At 43.9% G+C, this 22,510-nt stretch overlaps 1 long non-coding RNA gene across 3 annotated transcripts; it reads right to left on the bottom strand.

Moving 5' to 3' along the window:
• Positions 1 to 6,563: 6,563 nt before the first annotated feature.
• Positions 6,564 to 10,167, bottom strand: Gm30791. Of its 3 annotated transcripts, none has more exons than XR_379207.2 (3): positions 10,004 to 10,167; positions 7,563 to 7,760; positions 6,564 to 6,750 (listed from the first exon to the last, which is right to left on the bottom strand). It is a non-coding gene; the product is annotated as a predicted gene, 30791 (long non-coding RNA). The 3 variants fall into 3 exon arrangements; XR_379206.2 differs by lacking the exon at positions 10,004 to 10,167 and adding an exon at positions 9,060 to 9,111; XR_870599.1 differs by lacking the exon at positions 10,004 to 10,167 and adding an exon at positions 9,060 to 9,111 and having other exon boundaries at positions 6,564 to 6,725.
• Between the last annotated feature and the right edge of the window lie 12,343 nt (positions 10,168 to 22,510).

Raw genomic sequence — 22,510 nt, 5'->3', positions numbered from 1 at the left:
ACATGAGTGTTCAATTCCATGGCCTTTGCAAGCGTAAGTATCTAGAACATGAGTTGTTTCTATGTCTCAAACGGGATCACATCTTATGAAAGTTTAGATGCATCCAGAGCCTTTCCTTGACCCAGAGAAGCCAAGCTAACTGAAGCCCCACCCCCAAGAAAAAGTATGTGTTACTAGAAGAGTTATCTGTCCTTTGTTCATCTAGGTAGATCCTGGCTAAGGAATGGAAGATCATCGGATGGTTCCTAGAGTACCATTTTGTGAAGCTGAAAATGAGGTCTATCCACTTCTAACAGGAATTGGCTCTATTTGTGTTCGCTGCTCATTCTTGAAGAAAGGCATCGCTTCTCCTGTCCTGTTGCTCATTGTAATCCCATTTTTCCCATTCCTCATCCAGTCCAGCCACAGCTGGGCTGGTGCACAGTGGAGCAAAGAGATGCACCTGCAATTTTGCCTGCCTTTTCTCCACGATCTTACCCTGTCCTTCTGTCTGCTCCCTCTCAGACTTGCTCTCTGTCACTTCTGGACATTTCAAACCCACCACTCAGGAAGCCGTTATTTTCTCCCAAAAGCACTTGGCCCTCTCTCCTAATACACTGAAAGTTTAATACCTTGGATTTCCTACCAAGACATACCACAAAGGTACACTGTGTTTTCAAAACAGAATCAGTCTTTTTGGTATTCAGTGAGATACCATCCTGACCAAACATATTGCAAGCTGAGACAAGCATGTTAACCACAAAAAGTTATCAGACAGGAGGATGAATGGCTATCCCTGAAATTCTGTTGTAACTGCCAATACTAGTGTAGAATTCCTGATGCACTTTAACTGGTGGAAGGCAGTGAGACTCCTCAAGCCTCTGAGGAATCAAAACATCAAATGACGCAGGTTAAGAAATGCAAACCGAGCCACATGCTGTGCTCTTCAAATATTTCCAATGATTTTTTTCTGATGCTTTGAACTGATTCAACCCAAAGTGTATTTGGACCCTAAATAGTTATTCCTATGATTTTTAAACTGGGTATAATTTAATTCACAGAGTCCCAACTCTCCACTGCTCCTCCATGCAAGGCTGGAAGTACACAGCCTCTGAGGCCAGTGTTGCTTTTCTCCTTAGGACAAAAGAATTATGTTTCTAAAGAACACAACCAAGTTACGAAGGGAAATGAACAGAACAGTAGCGCCATTGCCAGAGGAATGGTTAGCCTGGATCTAAAGAAACCAAGAGTGAGCTGTGGAGGAGTTTATCTTCCAACTAGATGTTTTTTCTCTATTCTAGATCCTTCTTCAAGATACTCTTATTTCCCAACAGCAGAAGAAAGAGTGCGACACAAAAAAAGTAAGAAAGACAGGGGGTCATTAAGCCAAGCCATTAAGAATCAGCCCATCCTCTTGCCCATTGGCTGAACCCAAAGCTGTACCATCACCACCAGATTGAGGCATGTGCTTCCCCAGAGCCAGAGAACCCTTAGAAGCATCTCTGTTCAGGCAGGAAGGCTAACTGAGGATGAGGAGAGCCTGAAGCAGCCACCTTCTGGAGAGACTCCTGTGCCCCTACCTGTTGGGTTTGCTCTAAAGAACCGGTATGTGTGTCCTCCTGGCAGGAAGAGCCCTATTGCCACATGCAGAACCATTTGCAAAGCCTGTGTCCTTAAACGTTCACAGTATTTTTATCAGACATTAGGAAAGCCCTTGGTAATTTGCAGCAATTTGGTATGCTTGCTTTGCTTTTAGAAAATCCACAGCAATTCAATAAACACCCAGTCACTGTGGCTGTTAACACACACACACACAATATCTCTCCAGCTGCCTACCAGCTGTCATTCCAGGAAAGAGAGCCATCAGAGCCTTTCTACAACCTCCCCAGCTCTTTGACCCTCACACATTCTCTCTCCTGCTAACATGAGCATCCCCAAGAAGACCATATTTCCCACTATACACAAACACACACACACACACACACACACACACACACTCACACACACATCCATTCTATTCTACCCTTGTCCTGGACACTGGGAAACGGTGAACACACAGCCAAGTGGGTAAGCCCTTTGTGAGCCCCAGGTTGGCCTCATCTGGCTGTAAGGTACCATCTGTTGCATTTCCAGGGATGAGCAAGACCCAAAAAGAAGGATCCACCTCTCCATCTGCTCTCTTCAGCACAAGCTGCCTTGGACTCGCTAAGCCTGGTTACAAACGCACCAGTATGAAGGCAATAGTCTGGATTCTCCCCCAGAAACCTGCTGTTCTTTCTAGGCCCTCAGAGTCATAACTAGCTTTAAATTCCTAATGATGATGCATGCATTGGTTCTTTTTCCCACTGGTTCTTCTGGATAACCCCAGAAGAACTGGGCTCTCTCTTAGTAAGAGTTCTACTAGCTATCACTGTCAGAAGTAGGTGCTGGTTACAGACAACCCTTTAAGGACCATGGGTAAAGTCCAAGTTCTAATAGCTATCTAGTTCTTTGAAAGCCTAAGGCCACATCTCTCATAGTTTTCCATGGCTTAAGCTTGATGTATAATAAGTACCTAAGAAGTGTGCATTGACTTTAGTGAATGAAACAACTCATTATTGGATGCCATTATTTGCATGACTTATACAGTGCAACATAAAAGCACTTCATAATCTTTGCATCTTGTCATTTCAGTGAGTCCAAATCAACCCATTCCTAGAGATCCTGGTCAGTAGCCTTCAGTCAAACTCAGTGCTGTTTCCAAAGAGGAAAACAAACACACAAAAAACTAGATGCTCCCCAACTAAAAAAAGGATCATGTCTGTATGCTGCTATGTTGTCATCACCTGCACCACCAGGGACTAAAGGTGAATACTTGGCAAAATCGGTCATAGAGATTTCTCCTCAAAGCAGCTTCTCCCTGCTGTGAGCCAACATGTATGACAAATAAGGCTTGTGAAGACCCAGCCACCATTTACCCATCTCTAGTACCCAGAAGCAACTGACCACCTTCAAAGGTAGGATTCATCGAACACCAGTTGCCCTTGAGAAACATCATCACATCATACCTGTAATCCAGCCATCACCTCCTTCGTGGAAAGTGATCACTGTAGTGGGTTGGCCTAATGTTGCTTGTACTTTAATACTAACTTGGGGCCCCTAGGACTGGTTAGCCTAGAGAGGGAGTCCACAAGTAAGACACTGAGTAACCCTGGTCCCAGTTAATGGTGATTGGTAAATAAAGATGCCAATAGCTAATAGCTGGGCAGAAGAGACGTAGGTGGAATTGAGGTTTCAAGGGTTTGGGGAGAGAGGACCATAAGGACAGAAGGAGGAGTAAGGAAGCTGCCATGGAAGAAGAACATACAGGAGGGAGAAGGAGACCTGCCATGGGCTAAGGGCCAAGAAATTGTGGCTCCGAGCGCTGCCCAATTGGAGTTAAGAGCATCCCAGATGGAACATGGTAAATAGTTAGTGACAACTTAGGGTTATTGACAGGAAAGTAGATTCTAACAGCATGGAGAGTGGGCAACTTCCCAGTTATTGTGTTGCCTAAGACATATTAAGAATGGCAGAGAAGCACCTGAAAAAATATTCAACATCCTTAATCATCAGGGAAATGCAAATCAAAACAACCCTGAGATTCCACCTCACACCAGTCAGAATTGCTAAGATCAAAAATTCAGGTGACAGCAGATGCTGCCGAGGATGTGGAGAAAGAGGAACACTCCTCCATTGTTGGGGGGATTGCAAGTTTGTACAACCACTCTGGAAATCAGTCTGGCAGTTCCTTAGAAAATTAGACATAGTACTAACGGAGGATCCAGCAATACCTCTCCTGGGCATATATCCAGAAAATGTCCCAACCGGTAAGAAGGACACATGCTCCACTATGTTCATAGCAGCCTTATTTATAATAGCCAGAAGCTGGAAAGAACCCAGATGACCCTCAACAGAGGAATGGATACAGAAAATGTAGTACATTTACACAATGGAGTACTACTCAGCTATTAAAAAGAATGAATTTATGAAATTCCTAGCCAAATGGATGGACCTGGAGGGCATCATCCTGAGTGAGGTTACACAATCACAAAGAACTCACACAATATGTACTCACTGGTAAGTGGATATTAGCCCAAAACTTAGGATACCCAAGATATAAGATACAATTTGCTAAACGCATGAAACTCAAGAAGAATGAAGACCAAAGTGTGGACACTGTACCCCTTCTTAGAATTGGGAACAAAACACCCATGGAAGGAGTTACAGAGACAAAGTTTGGAGGATGGACTATGTAGAGACTGCCATATCCAGGGATCCACCCCATAATCAGCTTCCAAACACTGACACCATTGCATACACTAGCAAGATTTTGCTGAAAGGACCCAGATATAGCTGTCTCATGTGAGACTATGCCGGGTCCTAGCAAACACAGAAATGGATGCTCACAGTCAGCTATTGGATGGATCACAGGGCTCCCAATGGAGAAGCTAGAGAAAGTACCCAAGGAGCTAAAGGGATCTGCAACCCTATAGGTGGAACAACATTATGAACTAACCAGTACCCCGGAGCTTGTGTCTCTAGCTGCATATGTATCAAAAGATGGCCTAGTCGGCCATCACTGGAAAGAGAGGCCCATTGGACACACAAACTTTATATGCCCCAGTACAGGGGAACACCAGGGCCAAAAAAAAAAAAAAAGGAATGGGTGGGTAGGGAAGTGGAGGGGAAGGTATGGGGGATGTTTGGGATAGCATTGGAAATGTAATTGAGGAAAATACATAATATATATATATATATATATATATATATATATATATATATATATATATATATATATATAAAGAATATAAAGGCCATATGTGTATGTGTCTTTCATCTGGGAACATAAATCATCTAAGATAGGGAAGAAGCTCCCAGCAAGGATTTTTAATATTTTGACAACTCACCACATGGGCTGCCCCAGAGAGCACTGCACCCCAGCCTTTCTAGGCTTTCTAGGCTTTTTGGTAACCATGAGGAGCCAGCCACTTTCCAAACCATATCCTGTTTTATGTTCGACACACTGCTTCCAAACTGCAAATACACACTATGATGAGTGTCTTTGTGTGCCATTGGCCCAGATAGCCCCCATCCCAGCACTGTCCTCCAAAGAACGCACAGCCTCCCCAATGGCTGTATGTTATCACTGACTCCAAGGAGCCTCGTGCCAAGCAAGAGACAGAACAAGAATTTTAAATGGCACTCTCTGTATCCATAGCCTGGATCAAAAAATGCCTAAAAAGTCATGTTTGAGAAATTCTTCCAAAATTCACAAGCAACCAAAAGTCAGATGAGGACAGCCCTTCACAAACATAGGGGTAGATGGAATATTTAAAGTTGCTCTGTAGAGCCAAAGAGCCAGGTTATTTATTTTGCAGGGTTGATCAATCATTTGTTTCCCTAAAGAATGCCAGGCCTTTAACTACTCATCTGATTACATCTGCAGCAACCACATTACTGCTGCCTTGTACTTAATATTTCATCCACGTGGCTCCCAGCACGCCAGTGGCTGCAGGAGGTTGACTCTCCACCGTGACGCCTGCTGGCTTTGAGGAATCACTCTACTCACCCCGGTTTCACTCACCTTCCCTCCCAGCCCCCAGATTAAAAGGTAAAGGACAGAAATGGAATAATAACTGCTTATTTCTTTTCCTTCTCACTTCAAACAGGAGATTTACTTTCAAAAACCCCATTAAGGGTTTGATATGTTTGCTGAAAAACTGCTACTGACTTAAAAAGCACTAGCAAATTACATTGGCCTGCAGCTCCTGGTGGCTGTAAGGCTTCAAGATAAGGTAAAGTTCTTGTCTCAGCAGCAGGGCTGTGGTCTGAATTGATCCCAGCCCAAGCAGCGATTGCCTTTCCATGTGCGGGGTGGGCAAGAGGGATTCCGATGTTTGTCAGTTGCAATGATAACAACAAATAGGTGTTAAGTACCTACAGGGGAGCTAGACATGGTACCAGATACAGAAGTAAAGGGTTGGGGGGGGGGGTCACTGTCCTCACATCGCTTCAGCCTAGAAGAGAGACAACATAAATCTGCCACTCTTGGGACTGACAGTCCCATTGTTCATTTGGCCTTCTACCTGCCACCCAAGTAATTTCCTACAACATCACTTTTGTTTTATGCTACTAATGATTTGGTCTAGAGAGCCAGCCTTTCCACTGAAGGGAAACAAGGGGACAGAAGTGTGCCGGTCAAATGCACAGAACAAATAAGATAATATCACAAATTGTAATGGCATAGGCTGCCTGGTTTCAATATTGAATAGTGGGACTGAACAAATGGCTCAGTTGTTACAAGCACTGGCTGCTCTTTCAGAGGACCAAGTTGACAGCTCAGTACCGCAATTGTGGTTCACAATGACATATAACTCCAGGTATAAGAACTGACACCCTCTTCTGACCCTCCCCAGGTACCAGGCTCACGTGTTGTGCATACATGCAGGCAAAGCACTCACGCACACAATACAAGACATTTAAATCTTAAGCAGAGGGCACTTTATTATCTTGGATCATTTAGGTTTCTGTGACAAAATACTAAAGCACCCTAAAATGGCTGGCTTATGAACAGTAAACAGCTCTCTCCATTCTGGGGCTGCTGAGTCCAAATGAATGCCAGGCACTAAACGACGCCATGCTTGGTGAAGGCCACTTTCTCTTTCCCAGATGTCCTCACTGTGATGGAAGGGGCACTTGGAATTTTGGAGTCTCGGAGGTTTCTTCTGTTTAAGAACACTGGTGTTGAAACTAGAAAGGCGTCCATGAGAAGGGATGGCTAAGATCTTAAGGTAGCTAATAAACAGAGGGCGAGAAACAGAAGGGAGCCACCTGGAATGGGGCAGGGGACAAAGGGCAGTGTGGAGGGGAGGCAAAGGAAAATAAAGCAGGACACACATGTACAGAGTCACCGAGATGAGATTTACTTTGTTTGCTAATCTAATTTTAAAATTTTTAAAAGCTATGTCTAAACTTTAAACAACAAAATTATGTCCGTGTCCAATCACCCCATCTCTGTCTCTCTGGTTCTGCATTTTTTCCACTTATACCACACAGAACTTATCATCTCACACATTTGACTGTGTTATCTCTGCTTCCCTGCTTTTCTGGGGGGCAAAAGCCAGCATAGAGCAAGCACTTGTGCAATTAGAGAGGCTGAGTTCAGGTCTCTTCAGAAGAGGAAAGGCCACGAAGAGAGGAGTAGCATTAACAGTGTCAGGGATTGGTTCTTGCCCGTGAGATGGATCTCAGTTTGGGCCAATCATTGGTTGGCCTTGTCTGGCCTCAATGAGAGAGGATGTGGTCTGTGCCTGGTCCTGCAATGACTTGATGTTCTGGGGGGAGGGGTGTAAGAAGGATGCTTGGGGGGGGGGGTGTACCACATTCTCAGAGGAGAAGAGAAGGGATGGAGGAGGAGTTGTAAGAGAGGCCTGGAAGGAGAAGGGGGCTGATATTGGGGTGTAAAGTGAATAAGTAAATACATTAATGGAAAAAGGGGGTGGGGGGAGACAGCAGCATTCAGCTTTCACTACAAGATGAGTGCCTCAAGTTCACTCTCTTACCAAGAACCTCTGGTGCCTCCCACGAAGTGTGATCCGCAATCCACAGCAAGGAACTGTTTGCAGCATCTGATTCTCCTGACCCTTGTGACCAGGCTCAGTTAGGAAAGAACCTCTGGCCCACAGCCCAGAGGCTTGAGGCTTCCAGGCAAAACGTGCTCCTCCAGTTGCCTGGCATATCAGTGAAGTGCATTTCTCCAGCTGCAAAGAAGGCCCACAAGAGACAAGGACCCTTGGTCAGGAACAGAGTAAGTACCCAGTCAGTTCTCAATGGATGAACAAGTGAAGATATTCACAAATAAATGTCCACACAACCAGGAAGTTCAGCCTGGCTTTCCCTTTCAGTCAGGTTAATTTGGAGAGATTTGCAGTAAGTGGGTTCTCTTATCCTCTGAGTAAATCTCAGAATAATTTCCAACTCGTTGACTGGTGTGCTTAGTGCCTCCAGTCAACAAAGATTTGCAAGGACTATGAACGAATTGAAGAAGTAAAGATGATACAGACGATATAAAAATACAGAAAACAATAAATCTGAGATGCTTGGTCCCTAAAAATGTGGATTAAATGGACCTATCCAGTTGTTAAAGTCTGTGTTCCCAGTTGCCAAGGCAAACCCTTTGACCTAAAGAAATCAGCCTGGGGATGGAGAGATGGCTCAGGGGTTAAGAGAATTGGCTGTTCTAGACATCCTGAGTTCAATTCCCAGTAACCACATGGTGGCTTGCAACCATCTATAATCTATAACGGGATCCAATGCCCTCTTCTGGCACACAAGTGTACATGCAGGTATAGCACTCATACATTAAATAAATAAATCTTTTTAAAAAAAAAGGAAAGAAAGAATGAATGAGAGAGAAGAAAAGAAAAGGAAATGGAAAGGACAGGGAAAGGAAGGGAAGGGAAGGGAAGGGAAGGGAAGGGAAGGGAAGGGAAGGGAAGGGAAGGGAAGGGAAGGGAAGGGAAGGGAAGGGAAGGAAAGGAAAGGAAAGGAAAGGAAAGGAAAGGAAAGGAAAGGAAAGGAAAGGAAAGGAAAGGAAAGGAAAGGAAAGGAGAGAAACGAAACTTCACTTAAAAAGAAAACCAGGGTTCCTTGTTGCCAGAAGTGAAGGGGCTCTGGTCTAGACATGTACCTGACCCTGCCATGTGTCCTGACCCTGCCCACTGTTGGTAAAGTATTGTGGCTTATACTTCTCTTCCCACCCAGGATGACATAAAATGCAATCAGGGCTTCTCTATTTTCTCATTTATCTTTCCACTCCAAATCCCTCATTTACGAGCCTGTTGTCTTTCGGGTGTTTTTGGAAGCTCCAGCGCTTTGCCGCTGACAGGAGGCTCAGTGAAAAGCAGTCAATGATTTCATCTGATATGTTTGTCTCTCTTAATAGCAAGTCTGGCTCTTCTTGCCAAAGATTTAGGCCTAACCTTTTCTTCTGAACATTTTAGACAGAATCATTTTCAGGGGACAACTCCCTTCCCTCAGCCTTCTAGCTGTTCGCTTACCATGATGCATTGTGCAGCTACACCATGTTTTCTCACAGACTCACCCTGCCCGGGGTATCTAGGCTCTGGATATGACAAAGGCACCCCGGGGCTGCAAAGCAGTGGAGCAAAGCCTTCTCAGGAAGCTCTCACACTAAAGCAGCTCCGAGTCCTTGTTAAGGACAGTGAGTCCCAGCTTAATTGCACATCTATGGCCCTGCTAACTAGGCCCAAGGTCTGAAACAGGACTCAGGGCAATCTTGAAATCATGTAATTTTTCGCCTCAGTGAGCATGCAAATGTATTAGGGGGAGGCAAAGGAGAAAGGGGTCTTAATTCAGAGTCTTCTGAAAATGGCAGTGAATGATAAAGGGAGTTAGATCATAGACAGGAGAGCTGGGAAGTAGCACTGTCTCCCAACCCTTTCCCACCTAAAGCCTTGATGAGGGAAAGATGTGGGCATCTTTCACCTGGGCTGGGCAAGACCTGAATGCCTGGGGATTTGGAGCTCAGTAGTACAGTGCCAAGCATAGTCACTGATTCCCACCCATCACCACAAAGTACTGGGGCTAATGAGATATTTCTGGCAACGAGGATGACAGAGGAAAGGCAGAAGACACGGACAACCTACCTGCCCTGAAGGAAACATGGCAGGCAGGAAAGATGGAGGCATACAGAGAAGATGAAGACATGTAGAGCTCAGCCACAGAAATGTATACCATCACCACTGTCACGCCCATCTCAAGAGCACAAACAGCCAACATCATAGTTGTTCAACAATATCATAGTTATACAGATGGAAAAATTAGTTGCTTTCAAAGAACTGGTCTAAACTGGAAGGGAGAAATGTTTAAGGTCCTGGCAATGCTAAGAGTCAAGAAAGACAACCTTCAGATGAGATTTCTAATGCTCTGTAATATACCATTTAGATGTGCAGACAGCTAAGAGATGATCCACAATTCCTACCAGCATCAGCCCCAATCATTCCTGTGTAGTCAGAGAGTGCATCAGCGGATAGGAGGAACAGCAACGATCTCCCTACAAAGTTCAAGTCAACAGGCTGCCAGCTATACAGAGAGGATCCACAGCAGCCCTTCCCTTACTTTCTACAAACCAGCCCATGCATCACTCCAGGGAAAGGCAGAGTGTGATCCCTGGGTGTCACCCAAGACACCACTGAGGTAAATCAACAGCCACGGGGCTTATAAGCCAAGTACCGAGTGTTCCACCCTCTCAAACCCCAGGGAAGCAAATGCCCTGGACTGCAGCTTGAGAGAACATGGCAAGGAGCTGTGATGGTAAATGTGACAAGAGTCCCTTTGCTCTGCTAGCAGGAAATGTTGAGCTTACTGTTCTACACAAGTTAAGAGTTTGGTAGCAACATACTCATCAAGAATTTATAGACAAAGAACGCAGCATATCCCTAAGAAAGTGCACGCATCTCTTCCATCCTATGTTCGTTAATTCCAAAGTAATCCCATTTTAATTACATTTATAAATATAAAGTGGTTAATATTGTGCCATGTAAGACATCCACATCCACCTTAAAACCACACTTTAATTTCCATCTCGATTGCAAGTGTAAATCTGAAAACTGAGCACTGGGCAGAAGAGAACAATTTCGAAGCCTCCCTCACACAAGCTGCTTTGAAAACCACACTTGCGCTTTACTTCCCTCAATTGCATGTATAAATTTTTTAAAAGTTAATGCCAGGCTGTAGAGAAGAGCTTTAATTGAGTGTTAACGAGCTGCCAGATCAGCTTCTAGCCAGCTCTGCTTCTCAGCAGGGAGACTCAGAGGCCCCAAGATACAGAACTGAGAGACAGCATGTAAATAAGCCATGTGCCCCAGACACCTTCCACGAGACCCACATCCATCACACTTGGTCCTCTGCTTGGAAATCAGGTGGATCTGTGTACACAAGACAGCAAGAGCCTGGAGGCCAGTGGGAAAACCACTTGGGATTACTGGGAACCAGGGCCATTCCATGTAAAGCCATGCCCTTCAAAGCTCTAGAACAGAAGGCCTGGAAGGAACCTAAAATGTCTCTAAACACAGACTGCCTTAGTTTGTAAAGGAAGAAACACAAAAATTGCTTTCAGAAGAAGTTTGGAGACCGGGTCAAGGTTGTCATGGATTAATGGTCAAAAATCAGAACTCACAAATCTCATTTCAGTTTATTAATTCTACCTCCATAGAGATCCTTTTAAATTCATGATTTTAGTTGAACAGAAAAAGAACACACACATGGCTTAAAAATACACAAAGGGCTAGGGATGTAACTTAATGATAGGATATGTGTCTAGTGTGTAAAAGACCCTGGTTTGATCCTTAGCTCAGTAGAAAAAAGAAGAAAAGAAAAACAAAACAAAATAATAACAAAAATCAAACAAAACAGACCCAAAGCTACAAGAGGCAGATCTCTTCTCCACTGAAGCACCTGAAGGCCTCATTTCTATGCTCCAGGTCAGGTTCCTGTGTAGTTCTAATGCATGCCCACTTTTCTTCTGGGAAATCCATTCCAATTCCATCCTGTCCTTACCTCCCTGTAGCCAATGTCAGCTCTAGCCCTTATTCTAGCTTTCTGTGGGAAGGAGATTCTTGGTTTCATGAAAGAGAATCTCCCTAGCTAGTACTGAGTGGCTTGGGATTCCAACATAGACCAGACTGGCCATGAATTTACAAAGATATGCTCACCTCTGTGTCCTAAGTACTGGACACAGGTATGGACCACCACACCAGAGTTTGTAATTGTGTCCCTCCTCCTCCTTCCCAGGCTGAAGACTGAACTCAGGGCCCTGCACTTACTAGGCTAGTGGTCTACCCACTGAGCCAAATCATGTAGATGTTTAGTTGCTATTGATAAGACCAATACCAATCTAACCTCGCATGCTTGGCCATCACATATGGCACAATATGAGAGAGGGGATAACATATGTGAATGTCTAGTTCAATCCCCAGTGAATATAAGAGAAATGAGAGATAATGATGAGGCCGGCAGGTAAGGATGCCAAGAAATAATCAATAGTCTAGTCGGTGTGGAAGAGGGAACTGCTTTTTCATTCAATACCGATGGAGACAAAAGACACAGCCTACAAGAAAAACAATTAAAGGATTACCATCACAATGATAAAAATCCTGACTGAATGAAAATATAAACTTAAAAATCATGAAGATCAAGGGTCAGCCTGGGCTACATAGCAAGTTTGAGGCCAGTCTGATCTACATGAGTCTGTCTGAAGCACACACACACACACACACACACACACACACACACACACACACGGCATTCAAAGGTCCTTTTTTTGTTTGTTTTTTGTTTTTTTGTTTTTTTGAGATAGGGTTTCTTTGTATAGCTCTGGCTGTCCTAGAACTCACTTTGTAGACCAGGCTGGCCTCGAACTCAGAAATCCACCTGCCTCTGCCTCCTGAGTGCTGGGATTAAAGGCGTGCGCCACCACACCTGGCTCAAATGTCCTTTTAGATGGAAAAAAAGGGGTAGTGTGAATGGTTCTCCACCACAGTCTCATCAATTCTTCCAGTACACTTATAATTAAATTGGGAGAGAACAATTAAGCATGCTTATTTTTTTTTCTGCAAAAGGACTATATGTAGTTATTAGTACAAGGAACAGACAAGAATCACATAAAGAGTATTGATAATACATTAACTGTATTTTTGAAAGATTTACATGGCCAGCAGGATTGTGGCTCTTTAGAACTTAGAATGCGTGTGAGCTTCTATCAGCATCCATGCAAACCAGTGGATGCAGAAGTTGGCACTGTGCCAAAGAAAGGGACCTTCCTCGGCACCTGCCTTATAGGGGACATAGTTCCCTATCTAAGACCAGGACCTGGGAGAGAACCTAAACATAGCTGCCTATGCCTCTCTTCTTCTTTGTTCCCTTTTGATATATTACAGTCACCCTGTCTCTGTTCCTTGACTATATATTCATGTGTTTAATTCCTGGATCACCAGATGGCTAGGAGTCATGTATGATCTGAATACATGTCTTGAGCATAGCCTTTTCAGAAGAACTGGTTTCATATGCTAACTTCCAGAGGTTGCATTTGATGCCTCTGCTAGATGAAAGGGTAAAGGGATGTACTTAGGGAGAAATAAGCGTACCTCGTGTATGGGAAGGAGACTATATGCAATATTTGGTGCCAGACAGGAAGTCTGTTACATAAATTGTTCATATTATCCTCCTTCTATTTCTAGACTATAGTAAAATGTCACTTCCTTGCCAACTTTTTGTGTGGCCATATGATTTGCTTTGACCAATGAAAAGTGTACGAGAATGTGTCTCTTCATTGGGAAACTTTTAAGAATAAAATGCAGACACTGTTGATGGGGATGTAAATTAGTACAGCCATTATGGAAAGCAGTAAGGAGGTTCCTCAGAAGCTAAAATTAGAACGGCCATATGATCTAGCAGTTCTACTTCTGGGTAGATATGCAAAGAAAATTAAATCAGTATGCTGGAGAGATGGCTGCTTCCCACTTTCACTACAGCATTGCCCATAAGAGCCACATGACTAGTCTGCCTGGCAACACATAAATGGGTAAAGAAGGGATAGATAGAAGACTGATGATAGATAGATAGATAGATAGATAGATAGATAGATAGATAGATAGATAGATGAATAGATGGATGGATAGATAGATAGATAGATAGATAGATAGATAGATAGATAGATGAATAGATGGATAGATAGATAGATAGATAGATAGATAGATAGATAGATAGATAGATAGATAGATAGATAGATGGATGAATAGATGGATGGATGGATGGATGGATGGATAGATAGATAGATAGATAGATAGATAGATAGATAGATAGATAGATAGATAGATAGATAGATAGATGAATAGATGGATGGATGGATGGGTGGATGGATGGATGGATGGATGGATGGATGGATGGATAGATAGACAGACAGACAGATAGATAGATAGGGTATAAGACTTTTTAGCCTTTAAAAAGAAGGGGGTAACATGGATGAGCATGAGCAGAATTATGGTCAAGGAACTAATCCAAACACACGAAGACACATACCACATAATCCCACTTATTGATGAATCTAAAACAGCAAAGAGTTATGATCACCAGAGCCCAGGCCATGAAGGAGAGGATTGGAAAATTGTTGCTATGAGGATTCAAAATTCCAATTAGGAAGAATAATAAATTGAAAAGATTTATCTCAAAATGCGACTAACTCATGAAGACCTATGGCGGGCTTGAAAATTGCTGCGAGTTGATCATGGCTCTCACAAGAGAAGGAGAGCAGTTAGCAATTAGCTCAGTTTCAGCGTTCTAGAGAGCAAGCATACAAAAACATCATATTGTTTTGATAAACATACATGTATTATTTGTCAGTGATTTAAATAATTAAATAATCCACCCTATCAAATATTTACAAAAGCATTTAACATTCCAGCAAAAGACCCACCTCACAGCACTTCCTCTGCCGTGGTGATGGTGAGCCGAGGATGGTGAATTAGCATAAGCCCAGATGAGGATAGCCTGGAGCAGAAGCCCCAGCCAACCAAGGATGGCATGTGGATCCTTCGAGAATGAATGTTCATTGGTGCAAAACAGCAAGATTAATGCTGGTTTGTTCTCAGGTGGCAAAACCTAGCCTATGCTGCTGGCTGAGCTAATCAGTGGAGAGTTTCTCTGCGGACTGGGAACTTGAGAGGCTTAACTTTGTCTGGGCTCTGCTCAGGATCTGAAACTCTTTTTCTGAATGCCAATTTTCTTAGGAAGGAATCATCTGCTGCTTTTGGAGGAGGATGGGTTTCCTGGATCAGGGAGTGGGATAAGAGGTTCCCCAAACTTTCACTTGGTCCTTCTTTACTTTCAGATCAAGTCCATGCCTCTCTGCAAGCTTCCCAGTTTCTGCTAGGGAGGAGCAGAGCAACCACACAGCTTCACACACAGGGTGGAGGGGAAGCTGGGTCTCCAGTGCTTTTGAGCAAGCAAAGCTTTTCAGCCTCAAGGCTGCCAAGGTAGCTATATTCAAGGCCTGGCACTTTTCAGTTTGTTTTTCATTTGTTTACTGTCCCCTCAAACACAGACACAGACACAGACACACACACACAGACACACACACACACACACACACACGCACACGCACACGCACATGCACATATGCACTCATATACATATGCATGCACACACACACATATACCATGCACAGGCACATGTGTATACACACACATACAGATACCATACACAGTACACACATAACCCCATACACATACATATACACATACACACAGAGACACACACACCACAGATACACACACTGTATGGTGCTACCAGTCTTTCATCTTCTATTTGTTCTCTAGCTATTAATATTGATGTTCACCTCTTACATGCTATTCTCTCTTTCCTTGACTATTTGTTTATTACTAATATTCCTTCCTTGTAAAAAATCCCATAGCATCATTACAGTAACAAAAACATGTGTGTTTGTGACTCCATATTTTATCAAAATTCTTCTACTAGATACTAATTCCATTTGAAATTCACAACCTTACTTGTTGCCATGAGGGAACTCAGCTTATTTATCAGTCAATTTATAAGTATTTACTGTGAAATTCATATGCTATATGGAAGATAGTGTCACAAGAACAAGTGGAAGCCAATCACCTCTCTCTGTCTCTCTCTTACTCCTCTCCAGCCACCGAGTTCCCACAATCCAGAAGTCATAACCTCTGTTATTCACCTCTGCAGGCCAGAGTCAGCTGAGGAACGATTATCTCATCATCGGGGAATGTTTGAAATATATAGCATATCCAGCCCTCAAAAACCATGCCCGAGTCTTGTGAAGGATGGCTAATGTTTTAGACAAGTAAACAATACGGGTTATATCCATGGGGTATATAGTAATGAACTCAAGCTGATTTCATTTTAACAGGAGAAGTTTTTTGAAACAAAGCACCGAGGCTCAGAGAGATTAAACAAATGGTCAAATATGATGAAGCCTGTGGTATTACTTCAACACAAAATGGATTGACATGGTCCTTGATGTTACTGTGTCCTTGCTTAGTAATACCCATACTAGGTCTGAGAAGAGTTTCAGTAGTCCAGACCCCTGGTTAGCTACTGGCATGAGGCATAAGACATACATGCCAATCCCTTTATCCAGATACAACAGCCCATGAATCTTGAGGTTGTCATTGGCTTCCACCATGGAGTTCTGTGGAAGAGGTGGGATGTCAGGATGGTGGCCTGCCCCCATCATCTACAAGGCAGTGCTTTCAGTCTCAGGAACCCCAGGATAGTCCTTGCTGCTCCATAGGAATCATTTAACCCACCAAGCCTGACTTACCTGGTATGAGTTCTAATAGAAAACTGGAGACTGGGCAATTTACAATAAAAAGAAACTGGTGTCTTCATAACATTAGAGGCTAAGGATTCAAGCACAAGGTGTTGGCTTCGGCTGAGCACCTCTCCTGTATTAAAACACAGACTTGCTCACCGATGCAACAATGATTAAGGGACTGGGGATGTGGCTCAGAAGCAGAGAGCCTGAGGAGGGAGCAGAAGGCCGTGAGTTTGATTCCCAGCACTGAGAAAGTAGGCTATGAGAGTTGGTCATAACAATCAGTCATGAGAGCTCTGCCCTCAAGGAAGGCCTCATGCCGTCATAGACCTGTTGAGAGGATACAACCACCACCACCCTCTTTTCCACACTCTATTCTAACATGATAACACACCAAGATGCCCTTACCAGATAGGACCCCTTGATCTGAGACTCAACCACCAGGCGTATGTACCAAATTCATTTCTGTTCTTTACAAAACACCCAGCCTGTAGTATCATGTTACTCTAGCCCAAGATGAGTTAGCGTCTTTCTGAATATCTTCTTCTACATTCCCCAAACACAGGGTGAGGGACAGAAAGTGCAAAGGATTAAGTCTGAGATACATGTGACATCTACTTGGGTGTCCCCTCTATGCTACCACCTCACAACTCCAAGTCACATTGTCCAAACCGATAGAACTTTCCCAACCAATGACAGCTTGGGACTAGCTCAGGGTCAAGTGTCACAAAGCTAGTCCTGAGATTGGATCCTACTCACCACTTCTTACTATATGTGTACAGTTCCCATAGACTGCATTTTAAATTGTACTACACACTTCCTCTAGTTTGTTTCTTCTATGTCCCCTGCCCACCTTACTAGCTGAAAGTCCCTAGAAGCAATGATATAACCCAAATAAGGCTAGGGGTCAGGGAGCGGGAGGAGACGGGAAACTAGAAGTTGTATAGTCACCAACCTAATAAGATGTGTTGAACATCTAAACTTAAAAGAGCTGTAAAAGTCAAATCAACCAATATGCCATCCTCAGAACAGATGACTGTAGCAACACTAAGAGATGGTATAGTAACCAGGCAACCTTGAATATGAAGGAGAGAACTTGAAGGTCACAACAGAATCCTATGCAGATGCTGGCAGATGAGAGAGTAGGAGGCACTTGAGGTGATGGAGAGAGAAAGGGGTTGTATGGCACTCCTATGCTTTGCAGAGGAACATGGCTATGCTGGGTTTGCTCACATGGTTCACTCCAGTGCATCTGAAGGAACCACCTCCCATATGGTTCCAGCTTAGAGGACAGGAAGCAGCCTTCCAACCTGCCTGAACTCGCAGATGGGAGTGGGAGGGTGAGTCAGAAGCAGGCAAGGAGCTGGAGTGCAGGCAAATGATGGAGTCTTCAAATCAGATTGAAAACCTCCACTCCAGAGGTCTGATTACCAGGTCTGTGAAGGCTCATCCACTAACTTATAATGTCTGATGAGTTTCAGGCTTCCACTTCCGATCCTGGTTGGAATTAACCATCAGTAGCAGATGTTTTCTTCCACCAGGAAGGGAAATCACAGTAAATGTGCATTTTAAAGTGGCCGAAGGGATACCATTGCCTCTGCCTCTCCACTTAGGTTCAGAATTTTTGGTAAAGTCCCCAACCCAATGATTACCTATAAAAATAGTAAATTTCAGGTGTCAGATTGTAAGATGAACACCTAGGAAAATAATGAAGATTATTTTAGTACCTCACCAGGGAAGACAGGTATGTGTGAACTGAGTGGAGAGATTTGGACTCTGTATGGAAGAGTACCATCCACTCAGTAGGAATAAACCAAATATAGAATGTGAACTGATCTCTAAGAGCTGGGTAGACCTTCCTCTGCCGCCCTGGACAGCAGAACTTCAGGCACGTGTGGATTTCACAACTCTACCAGTGGCTTCCCATCCCAACCCCTTGTTCTTCCTTTTTGACAATAAGCATTATATTGGCTAGTGTTTGTCACCTTGACACAAACTAACGTCATTTGGGGAAATGGAACCAAATCAGATAATTGCCTGGACCAATTGACCTATGGCGTATGCAGGGAAACATTGTCTTAATTGCTAATTAACATAGGAGGTCCCTGGTCACTGAGGGCAGTGATCTTCCTAGGCAGACTCATCTGGGCTTTGCATGAAAAGGAGTTGTCCTCATGGAGAACAAGCCAGTAAGTAATTTTCCCCCATGGTCTCTGCTTCAGCCCCTGTCTCCAGGTTTCCTGGTTTCCTTTGGTGATGAACTGTAACCTGTAAGACAATAAAGCCCTGATCCCCCAATTTGGTTTTGCTCCATGTATTATCATAGTAACTAAGGTTCTTAAGCCTTTGGTTTTCTGAGCCAGGCTTCCAGCATCCCCATGTCTCTAGCTCACAGATACCCTGTCATGGGACTTAGCCATCATAATCATGTGAGCCACATCCCTCAATAAATTGCTTCTCATATATCTATAAACATATATCACCCATCTGTCTCTGAGGAGTCCTGATTGATATACTGGTGGTCATCGTTTGAAAGAGTCATGACTACTCTGGTTCCCTTCAATCGATGGAAAGGTCAGACAGGTTCAACCAATGTGAGAGAGGACTGAAGGTAGAGGCGGGGAGACCAACAGGGAAGAAGCGCAGGTTCTTCTGAGACAGGAGTTCTCTAGCTGAAGACTTTATTCCAGGCGGCAGTTCAACCACTTCATAGAAGTTGACCTACTTAGTTCCCGTGAGAACAGCTGGGAAGGGATTCGCAGACAAGAATGCTGAACAGGGCTCAGAGCGCTGGAGTGGCTGACAAAGCAACAGAGCCATTGCGGTGAATTGCACTTGAGCTCAGGTCTCTATGAAACACCAAGTTCTGAAACCCAAACCATATTTATGGCAATCAAACGGCCTCACTCTTCCTCTTGGTGAGAATACAACTTAACCGTTAGAAAATGGCCTAAAATACAGAATTACAGAGCCTCTAAGATGTCACTCTAAGCCAACTCTTTCTGCCATTATATTAAGCCAACTCTTTCTGCCATTATAGAAAGTTAAAATATAATGGGCAAAAGTTTGGTTTCTCATTCTCTCTCTCTCTCTCTCTCTCTCTCTCTCTCTCTCTCTCTCTCTCTCTGTCTCTCTCTCTCTCTCTCTTTCTCCCCCCTCTGTTCTTCCCTCCTGTAGTGAGTGAAGTCACTCCATTTTTGCCAACTCATTTCCCCCCCCCACCCCCACCTCTTCACTCTCTTGCCTTCTGATCTTCAGCAATGTATTCATGTATTCATTTAAAAGTTCTGTCTCTGCTAAAGCCGGTGCCGCTTGTAATTGCTGGCGGCCAAAAGCTGTTCTGTTTTTTCTGGCTGAGAGTACTAGGCAATCATCAGCTGTAATTATTTCGAGTCTTGTTACAGATGGAACTTCGAGGTTTTCAGTCTTAAACAGAATTCATTATTCAAATGTCTCCAGAATTGACAGGAAGGGGTTCAGGGCAAGGCTTTGGTGAACTTAGGAACTATAGAAGGTCCAGAAGAGAAGGGCTGTCTGCTTCGTCAGGCATCCTGGTGGCTACATGGAACCTCACATGCTCCTGTCATCATCTCAGCCTTGGACTCCAGGTCCTTCCTTTTAAGTTAGCTGTTTCTACACCAGGAATGATGCAGAAACACCACTGACCTTCCCAGCTCCAAACCCACACCACCTTATGTACTTGTAACTCCAAGAGGTACACTGACTTCCTTCATTAGAACCCTTGTACCTTAGCCACGTGCTTCCTGGAAACAGAACTCGGTTGAGAAACTGCATGACCCGAGACCTCTGAGAGAAAAGCAAATCTGTGTACCATCAGCATCCTAGCAACAGATTCCAATCCAACTTGAGACACTTGTAGGAGTGGTTACCTGTTTCCTCCGGAGTGTCCTACAGGCTGTGTGAAGTATTGCTCTCACTCCCCAATCAGCTCTACAGACTTAGGGGGCACACTGCCTTAAGAGTGGATAACGGGGGGCAGAAAGGTCTCTTCTTAGGCTGGCATGCAGCTCAGTGGTACAGTGCTTGCCCAGCATGCATAAGGCCTACAGCGATCCCCCAGGAATGTAAAAGAAAAGTGTTTAAGGTGTCTCTCTGAGACTAGGGTGATGGCTTGTTCACTAAAGAGTTTGCTGAGCAAACATGAAGACCAGAGTTTGTATCCCCTGTGTTCACAAAGGAGGACGAGGAAGGAAAGGGGAGGGAGAGAGAGGGAGGGGAGGAAGAGGGAGGGGAGGAAGAGGGAGGGGAGGGAGAGGAAAAGGAGGAGGAGTGGAGGAGGAGGGGGGAGGAGGAGAAGGAGGAGAACAAAGAAAAGAAAGGAAAGGAGGAATAGAATTGAAGACCCAGAAATGAACCCACACACCTATGGTCACTTGATCTTCGACAAGGGAGCTAAAACCATCCAGTGGAAAAAAGACAGCATTTTCAACAAATGGTGCTGGCACAACTGGTTGTTATCATGTAGAAGAATGCGAATCGACCCATTCCTCTCTCCTTGTACTAAGGTCAAATCTAAATGGATCAAGGAACTCCACATAAAACCAGAGACACTGAAACTTATAGAGGAGAAAGTGGGGAAAAGTCTCGAAGATATGGGCACAGGGAAAAAATTCCTGAATAGAACAGCAATGGCTTGTGCTTTAAGATCGAGGATTGACAAATGGGGCCTCATGAAACAGCAAAGCTTCTGCAAGGCAAAAGACACCGTCAATAAGACAAAAAGGCCACCAACAGATTGGGAAAGGATCTTTACCTATCTAAATCAGATAGGGGACTAATATCCAATATATATAAAGAACTCAAGAGGGTGGACTCCAGAAAATCAAATAGCCCCCTTAAAAGATGGGGCTCAGAGCTGAACAAAGAATTCTCACCCGAGGAATACCGAAAGGCTGAGAAACACCTGAAAAAATGTTCAACATCCTTAATCATCAGAGAAATGCAAATCAAAACAACCCTGAGATTCCATCTCACACCAGTCAGAATGGCTAAAATCAAAAATTCAGGTGACAGCAGATGCTGGCGAGGATGTGGAGAAAGAGGAACACTCCTCCATTGTTGGTGGGATTGCAAGCTTGTACAACCACTCTGGAAATCAGTCTGGCGGTTCCTCAGAAAATTGGGCATAGTACTACCGGAGGATCCCGCAATACCTCTCCTGGGCATATATCCAGAAGATGTCCCAACCGGTAAGAAGGACACATGCTCCACTATGTTCATAGCAGCCTTATTTATAATAGCCAGAAGCTGGAAAGAACCCAGATGTCCCTCAACAGAGGAATGGATACAAAAAAATGTGGTACATTTACACAATGGAGTACTACTCAGCTATTAAAAAGAATGAATTCACGAAATTCCTAGCCAAATGGTTGGACCTGGAGGGCATCATCCTGAGTGAGGTAACCCAATCACAAAAGAACTCAAATGAAATGTACTCACTGATAAGTGGATATTAACCCAGAAACTTAGTATAGCGAGATATAAGGTACAATATGTAAAACATATGAAACTGAAGAAGAATGAAGACCAAAGTGTGGACACTTTGCTCATTCTTAGAATTGGAAACAATCACCCATGGAAGGAGTTACAGAGACAAAGTTTGGAGCTGAGACAAAAGGATGGTCCATCTAGAGACTGCCATATCCAGGGATCCATCCCATAATTAGCCTCCAAGCGATGACACCATTGCATACACTAGCAAGCCTTTGTTGCAAGGATGGTGATATAGCTGTCCCTTGTGAGACTAGGCCGGGGCCTAGCAAACACAGAAGTGGATGATCACAGTCAACTATTGGATGGATCACAGGTCCCCCAATGGAGGAGCTAGAGAAAGCATCCAAGGAGCTAAAAAGATCTGCAACCCTATCGGAGAAACAACATTATGAACTAACCAGAACCCCAGAGCTCTTGACTCTAGCTGCATATGTATCAAAAGATGACCTAGTCGGCCATCACTGGAAAGAGAGGCCCATTGGTCAGGCAAAAGTTATATGCCCCAGTACAGGGGAATGCCAGGGCCAAAAAATGGGAATGGGTGGGTAGGGGAGTGGGGGGAGGAGGCTTTTGGGATAGCATTGGAAATGTAATTGAAGAAAATACGTAATAAAAAAAAAA

Source organism: Mus musculus, chromosome 9 (genome assembly GCF_000001635.26).
Source record: "Mus musculus strain C57BL/6J chromosome 9, GRCm38.p6 C57BL/6J".
Classification (NCBI taxonomy): Eukaryota; Metazoa; Chordata; class Mammalia; order Rodentia; family Muridae; genus Mus; species Mus musculus.
Note: the sequence above shows the minus strand (reverse complement) of the source record. Positions and strands in the feature narration are given on the sequence as shown.